Source organism: Chrysoperla carnea, chromosome 2 (assembly GCF_905475395.1).
Source record: "Chrysoperla carnea chromosome 2, inChrCarn1.1, whole genome shotgun sequence".
Lineage (NCBI taxonomy): Eukaryota > Metazoa > Arthropoda > Insecta > Neuroptera > Chrysopidae > Chrysoperla > Chrysoperla carnea.
In genome coordinates, this window is record NC_058338.1 from 77,652,857 (window position 1) to 77,661,671 (window position 8,815).

The following is an 8,815-nucleotide window of genomic DNA, read 5'->3' on the forward strand; positions in this document are numbered from 1 at the left end:
AAATAAAAAGAATCTAACTCTTTCAACCATAGACTTCTTATTATTAGATAGAAGTTCTTCTATATAAAAGTGTTGAAATCGGTGCCCGTGATTGGGCTTGGCTAACCGTAGAATGCCATTATATGGATTTTAGAGGATAAGAGATAGAAGCTGGTTGTCACAAACTAAAAGGGACTTTATCACAAACTCAAGAACATATATATGTATATAAAGACGGGAAATTCGAGTGGAGAGGGTAGCAGGACAAAAGATGCCTATCTCGTTGCATAAAAGACGCCAGATAGGCACCGTAAATTTACATGCGCTTATAGCTCGGCATAGGAGGTTTCATGTCCTTAATATATATGTTCTTGCACAATCTTTTTATTTTTTCTACTTTTGTCTTCCTTTAGAGACTAATATATTATTTTCTACTAGAATACCATGCATCTTAATCGTCTAAAGTAATTTAGTGTCTATAGTTTCAGGCTTCCGTATAAAATAGCTGTAACATAAATTATAACGGCTGGCAAATGCTTTCTTTAATTTAAGTATGTATTATGATAATTATTCAAATATTAATTATATTCTAATTAAAATATTATACGAAATATATATAGCACGCAACAAAATTATTTATATTTATAAACAAAATAAGCAAAAAATTTCATTAATTGCAAAAATATGTTGATAGTAGTTTTAAAATTAATAGTTTTATGAACTTTCATATAAAGGATGTCTCGTAGGGCATTAAAAATTGAATTTTATTATCGCCTTTTATAATCTCGCTATAATAGTTAGTCACTTTTTATGAAACTATCTACATTTAAATTATATTTTGTATTTGTGAAAATAATGCTACAAATAATTCGATGAACATATTAATAAAAATTAATTATTATAATCCTCTTAATGCCGTGCGTAGTAATTATTATTAATCCTCTTAAATCCTCTTAATTAATTATTATAATCGCCCTTATTGCAATTTTATGCAAGCAAGTGATTTCATAAATGTTTATTGCCTAGTCTAAACTTTAGTCGTCATAAGAGTACCTAAACAAAAATAATTGTTGATAAAAGATTTAAAAATCACGCTTTATATTTTTCATTGTAAAATATTGAATTTTTTGTCCTGATGAGAAATTTGGGATCAAAGGTTTACGTACTATAACGATTATCAGATAAAGAACAAATTCATTTTGAATTGTTATGATAAAATAAATCAAAACAGTTAAAAACTAAAAATAAATAAGTTGTATTTTATTATACTTTGATATTTGAACTAAGAGTTAGTTCAATTTGGCCATTTATCCATTTAGTGAATGCATTTCATAATATTAATATCCATAGATTTATATATTAATTAATTAATATCTTATGTTAGTACAATATTTAATTCATTTATGCAGTGATGGAAAAATTCGACCTTTGTAATATTGAAATAAATTATTACTTAATTTATCTATTATGTATACGTTTATCATTAAAAAAATATTAAATTATGATTTGTTTATATTTTTATAAAATGCACCTTAACAAAGGTGTGATAATTAAAATTTAATTAAACTTTTCATTATTACCTGTAGAACGTAGTCAGAGGGGGGCTCAGGGTGCTGAAGCCTATCGAAATTGGTATCAGTAGAAAGATAATTTAATTACGAAAATAATATTATAGGCTTGCCTGCAAAAAATCGTTCATGGAGAAAATTAATTAGAATTAATTTAATTAAAAATAGCCATGAACACTTTTCGATAGGAATGTTTAAAAATCATAGATATATAACCTATTAGATAGAGGATCCTATGTATTGGTCTGAATTGGTGATATATAGATATATACTAGCGCCACAAAATCAGTGGCTAGAACTAAAAAAATATAGAGATCTCTATATGACAATTATAATCGCGACTGCGTTGAATGGTTTTATTTAGTTCCCAGCCACTCATTCTGTGGTGCTCTTTTACGCCATAAATTTTATTTTACGCCATATAGATCCTTTATCCAGTTATATAGAGATCAAGGTTAAAAATTAATAAAATTTTCATAAAAAAGTATGTCTCATCTGTTTATTATGAGATGGGTGAAGATCGACCTTATACCGTCTCTAAGACATTATAGATAGTAAGCTGTATGTTTACAACATAAAATTTTGTGTAGAAATTAGGAGAACATGGTTGTCAAAATTTGAAATACTTACTTATTTGAAATACACACCATCGCATCGATTTGCTTAAAAAAAATCATAAAATTTTGTGTAGTCTTATTAGAAACGTATGATGAACCAAATTTAAAAAAATGCTCTAAAAAAAACTTTATTAGGAAAAAAAAATTTTTTTTTATTAGGAGAACATGATTAACAAAATTTAAAATATATTATAAGTTTCTCTCCAAGTTTTACTCAATTGCTGATTTGATATGCTGGACCACCCTATGGAGAGATTTGTTATATCTATTTTCTATTGTTATATTTTAAATTTTTTTAATAAATCCTCTGGCAAGGGCGCAATTTTCTATTGACAGAGATTCATCTAAGTTGAATGCATCCTAATTTTTTTGGCATAGGTATATAAACCAATTTCTTATTTTTATTTGATAATCAAATTTTTTGTTTATATTTCTATTTTTTAAACTATGTACTGTGTAAAATTTAGAATACGTCCCTGATTTTTTATATACGTATGTAACGATATCAGCAGATTGACATGTGGCGAGCATGTGGTTTAGCTGTACATAAGATCAAATAAATTATATCAAAAACTAGTATTTATTTTAACTAGTTAGGCAACCGTTATTCCGATTAAGTTATAATATTCTAACTCCTGCATATAATCATAATAATCCGTAAAAATTTACAAGCGGAAAATTTCCAAAAAAAAGCAATTAAGAACCATAACAACATGTGAAGTCTTCTGAAATTTATTTTGCAAACTATTGGTAGTAATTAATATTTTTCGCATTGGGTTTTCGAAATATTAAATCTAGAACAGTTAAATATCCATTATGTTTCGTTGGTCTTTGTGCAAATTAAATATTTTTATTTGTCTCTCTATTTTTGATTCTAAAAACAATATATTTATTAAATAGTAATAATATTTGTAAAATATAATGGATTTGAAAACATTTTGGTAATAACAATCGAATTAAGAAAGTCCGCATAATATGCTAATTGTACAACATATCTGTAATGAGTTGGTCTATATTAACTAACTTTTAAGAACAATTATAAAAAATTTTTTATTTAATCAGGGCCGGATTCACCATGTTGGGGCCTTCAGGCAACGCAATATACGGGATCCCTTTTCAGTCGTTTGAAGATCATTTTCATAAAAATATTAAAAATTCAGAAAGTAATAGCATGTTTACGAAAAAACGTTTCAAACAAAAGTTGTTTATTTTTTGATAAGGAAGATTTTTTACATTTAAACTTTTGTTCTATCTCTAACGGTTTACAAGATGGGTCTTACGGACCCATAGGACAAGACCCAATAAACCGATGTTGCTCATTTACGAACTCGACCTCACTTTTTACGTCCTGACTACGCAGTAAAAATTTCAGGTTGATATCTTTTTTCGTTTTTGAGTTATCGTGCCCACAGACTGACGGACGGGCAACCGGAAATGGACTAATTAGGTGATTTCATGAACCTATACCAAAATTTTGTTCGTAGCATCAATATTTTTAAGCGTTACAAACTTGGGACTAAACTTAATATACTATGCATATTACATATATACATGGTATAAAAATTATTTAAACTATGTGATGATTTGTTTCTTATTTCTGTTGAAACTTGACTTGTCATAGGCAGCTTCTATTTTCTACCACCAGACAGCTGTTTTGGATACAAAATAAAAATAAATTTTCTCTTTGTGAAATATTTTAATTTGGTTTAATTTGGCCCTGTATTTGATAATATTTTATCTGCCGTTTTTCATGAAGATTCGATCTCGTAGCTCTAATCAGCCTCCCATTCCTTAGAGAATTTGTCAACATGACTGCATCGCAAAACAAGGACCTATTTGTGACTTGACACTTAATTTCGCCCACCTTGCAGTTTTCAGTTTCTCTTATGATGGATAGAATTAATCGGTCATCTATATCATTGCCAGGCAATTTGTTAGACCATTTGCATATCAAATTTCTTTTCATTACTCAATACAATGACGTTGCCAAGGGGGATACAAGAAGGGGTAGATATATCTGTGACAAAATTCATCACTAACTCCTGATACTTTAAAAAATGATTGAAATTTTATGTCAGTATGTCCCTGTAATAAATACTACAATAAAAAAAAATTGTGTCATATATTCCCAATGTCTTTATTATCATACATAATATAATAATAATAATCATAATAATCATAATCATAACTTGTAACAACTTGTAATTAAATTAAACCTAATAAATATAATATTTATACACTACACAATTATAATATTTTATTATTTATTTATATATACAATCATAATCTTTATTTTAATTTTTTTTTAAACTGACACACACTACATGTAAATTATTTCATATTTCTGTGTGCCTGTGATATCAATTTTATTTATACCTAAAAATTGTAGTCGCATCCAAATAAGTAGAACCCGACATTCATTGTATCTACCTCTGAATACGAGTCTCATTCACTTAATTCACAGGTTCTACTATATATTAGCTTTTAGATTTTGTTATATAGGAAGCCCCAGAATGATCGCAGATGAATAACACAAATGGCTTAAGGGAAAAAAATTCGAATCAGAAAAATCCTTAGAATTTTTTCTTTTTTCTGATATATCACTAATAAGTAAGGTATAACTTAATTAATTTTAAATAATCACATCAATAATGCGTTAACTAGCCATGTTCCGTCTCCATAGGTGGTACTCTTTAAATAAGAAAAGCTTTTTATAAGCCACACTTATTTATACCAGGCAAGTACAGACAGGAGTGTCCCACGCAAGTACAGACAGAAGTATACCAGTAATTCTCTAGAGCATAGTTGAGAAAGGTGGCGGGACTCTTGACAGGACAGGAAATTAACATCTTTTTCGTGTTGCATCTTATCAAAAAATTTAAAGAATTTTTTTTCTTCATAGAATTTCAAACTTTATATCATTGTTTTGTCCTTGTGCGATCATTCTGCCATCCTTCATCACACAAATTATACCATAATAGAAGTTCTTTTTCGAATAGTAAAAAAGAAATGCGTGTTAAAAAATTGAGCAATATTACTCGTTAAATATTTATATAACACGCACGCACTAAAATTATAAAAAATGACTTAACAAATCTTTTACTAGCAATTAATTTTTTATAGCTAAAATAAAAGTTCTCTAAATAAACAAAACCATTTCGAGAAAAAAATCCAATTCATTTAAATTAACCCAAAACAAGTCTCCTAACAAATTGTATTATTTAGAAAATATTCAACAAATAAAAGCTTTTAACGTTTTCGAATTGATCACAAATTAATGAAATCTAAATCACTCTTTCGACATCTTAAAATCACTCTTTCGATGTCTTATAGCTAGAATATTTTCAAGTAAACATTTGAAATTTTTGAAATTTCATCCGCTAAACAATTAAAAATAACTATTCAATATAGTTTTTTTTTACTTTTATACGAATATTGTTCCCTGTTTTTCCTCACAAATATTACAAACCTCACTCTAAGTTGAAATGTGTTTGGGACTTTCGGTGCTTTTAATTAAATTGAATAAGAAAATGCAAGACCTTTATCCAGCATCATCTAGCATCCAGGCATCACTTAACTTACGCAGTTTTTCAAACTGAATATAAATAAAATTTTATCTTTACAACAATTCGTATGTCTTTCAATAAATACTGAATTATAAATTATCAGTCTTACACAAGCCTGAGATATAGCCACAAGAGTTTAAAACCATTACTAACCAAGTCAATGTTTATTACTGTAGGATAAACGAATTATGTATACTCTAAACTGAAATCAATTGGAATTATTTAGTCAATAAAGAAGATATTATGAAATTTTTGAAAAAATGCAAAAATTTTCTGATTTATTTACATATCATTAGCATTTTGAAGTTTATATAAGGTACTCAGTAATACAACGAAAAAATTTAGCTTTTGAAAATTCTAAGATCTTTAGAAACACAAACGCCTTCACAAAAATTTGAGAAGTGTAAGAATTATAAAATTTTTGGCTGCTCCATAAAAAATTTGGCTATCCAATTACATATTATTACATTAATCTATGCTCTTTAGTTAGAGCCTGCGATTTATTAGTAAATAATTTAACTTTATTTAAGAGAGGGGTGGAGCATTATTTCAATTGTTCTCTCTGCTTTTCTGTTCTTTATTTAGAAATAGAATATTTGAATTTAAATTATACTAATAAACATAAATTTTGTCCCAGAAGCTTGAATTTACTTTTTTGAAAAGTTTTTGACATGCTGAGTACGAATCTAAGCGCAAAATTGCTTCAGTACGTCACATTTTCGAGAAATTCACCCCTTAAGGTGGAAAAAAAACTTGTTTCCTCCTAAATACGAAATCATGTTTCATCAATTAATAATTTTTTCTCACACAAAAATTTATGCCATCAGAAAATACCATTCAATAGCAATTTTGAATTTCTTTTTAAAAACCTTTTTCCAGGAAATAGAATAAATAGGTAACAAATAAATATATAAGTAGAATTAATTACAGTGGAAGCAAATTCGCGGTAACGAATAGCGGTATCACGAATTATTTAGACTTTGTAAGTCGAACAAAATGTTATTTCTAAGTCGAAATTTTATAAATTTAATCCTCTGTATCTCGAACTACTTGTTAAGTCGAAAACTCATTATCTAGAATTCTTTTGCATATATTTATATTAGTAGTATGTGTATTTTAACTAAAATTAATATCATATGATTTCTCGAAGAGCTTAAAAAACATATCGGAAAAATTAGAAACAAGTATTTTAAAGGAAGAGGGAAGGAAAAGGAAAGCCTCCAATTTCAATGTGAGAAAAAAATTACACAGTGATGTTAAAAAATTTCAAATAGAACCGTAAAACGGATTTTTCTCTTTTTTAGATAAAAATATTTCAAAAACCTTGTGTATTAGAGAAATTCCGTAGCCGAATTCGAATTCAGTCTAAAAACTATAAAAAAATGTTCTATCTAGTACTAGTAAAACCTTGCAACTCACCATGACACGTGAATAAATCTTTATCTGACATACATTATTATTACATCTAATTATAATGCTTATGTTGTTTATACAGTGTGTTCTAATTTTATACACTGATATATAATTATAAATTTTAAAAAAATCTACCTCGAATTTCATGACTAAATAATTTTTTGTTTTGACTAAATTAGTATAAAAATTCTATTCAAAAATTAAAATTAGAACAGAAACAACTTCTATTTATTATAAACAAATTATAAGGGTTCCATATTTGCCATTTGGTAACAGAACCCTAAAAAGCACCATTTGATAATTGATAAACAATTTTTATTTTTTTTGTCATTAAAATCCAAATATAATAATATCAGGTGAGATTTTTAGGAACTATTTAATAAATAGTTTTAGATTAACTGTTCGCTTGAATAATAATAATAATAATAAATCAGTTATTTTACTCAGACAGTGCCATTCTTGTTCATTTGCGAAGCAGAAAGTATCCCCTCTTTGCCAATTATTTTCTTATGATCAAGTTGTCATTAAATACAGCTTACTGAACTAATATAGAAGTTTTGAGAAAACCGTTTCTTAATATTTTCAAACGAATTAACAATTTATATTAACAACATAGCCCTTAGAGGGATTTAAACGACTCAACTATTTGACGAAAATCATTGCGACTTGAGTTTGTAATAGACGGCCTATTTTGACACAATCTATCTACATTTTTATGGGAAGACTTTGTGTTCTGTTTGCAACGGCAAGTTGATATTAGGGTTTTTATAAGGAAAAGTATCATTTTTTTAGAATGCTATCTTCGGGAGTTCCCCTAAAGTCGGAATTGCGGATGAAATTCGAAAATAGAAATCAACGGAACCATATTTGTACAAGTGATCTTAACATTATGGAAAGGAAAGTGCACTTCGCTCCGTATTTGAGTAATATTCAAATACGTAGAGATGCTTATGAACAAAAGCAGGGTCGTCTTAGGCATATTGGGCGCCGGGGTGGAAAATTCAGGCGGCGCCCCCTTACCAAATTTAACTGCATTTTTGTGTTCTATTTGTTTATTTAATACTTAGTTTATTTAATCACCACAATAATTACTATGTATGCCAAACTTTATGTTTTATTTGTGTTATTGAGTTTGTTGGTAGACTAGACAGTAGTGTGCACGCTCTAACTTTCAGCTGCAACTAACTTTCAGCACGCCACGCATCCTTTGCTTTACACTCCAGGATAAAGAAGGCCCTGAACAAAAAGTTTGTCATAAAAGAACCTTTTATTAAAAACAGAAATCTAAAAATTTTAAGGATCTGTACCAATTAAAAAGAGTCTCATCTATCGTTACAGAACAATTTAAAACACAAAATCCTTCCACAATCCTTAATTATTTTTTTAAATAGTCTTAGTTGTAAATACAGCTTTTATAACAAGTCATAATAATAAAAAATTTCATGATATAAATATTTATTATTGGAGCTTAACACATTCATGATTTAGCGCGTGAGCACCATATTACCCTCGATGGTTATTAAGAATTTATTTCTACGGACTGACGACTTGTTGATTCAATAGAGAAGATTAACAAAATCATTGCGACGCTCAACGTGATATATCTGTCAAGTTTACTTAAAATATTGACCTGGAAAATGGAGTAAGTTATAATAAAATATCTTATAAATAA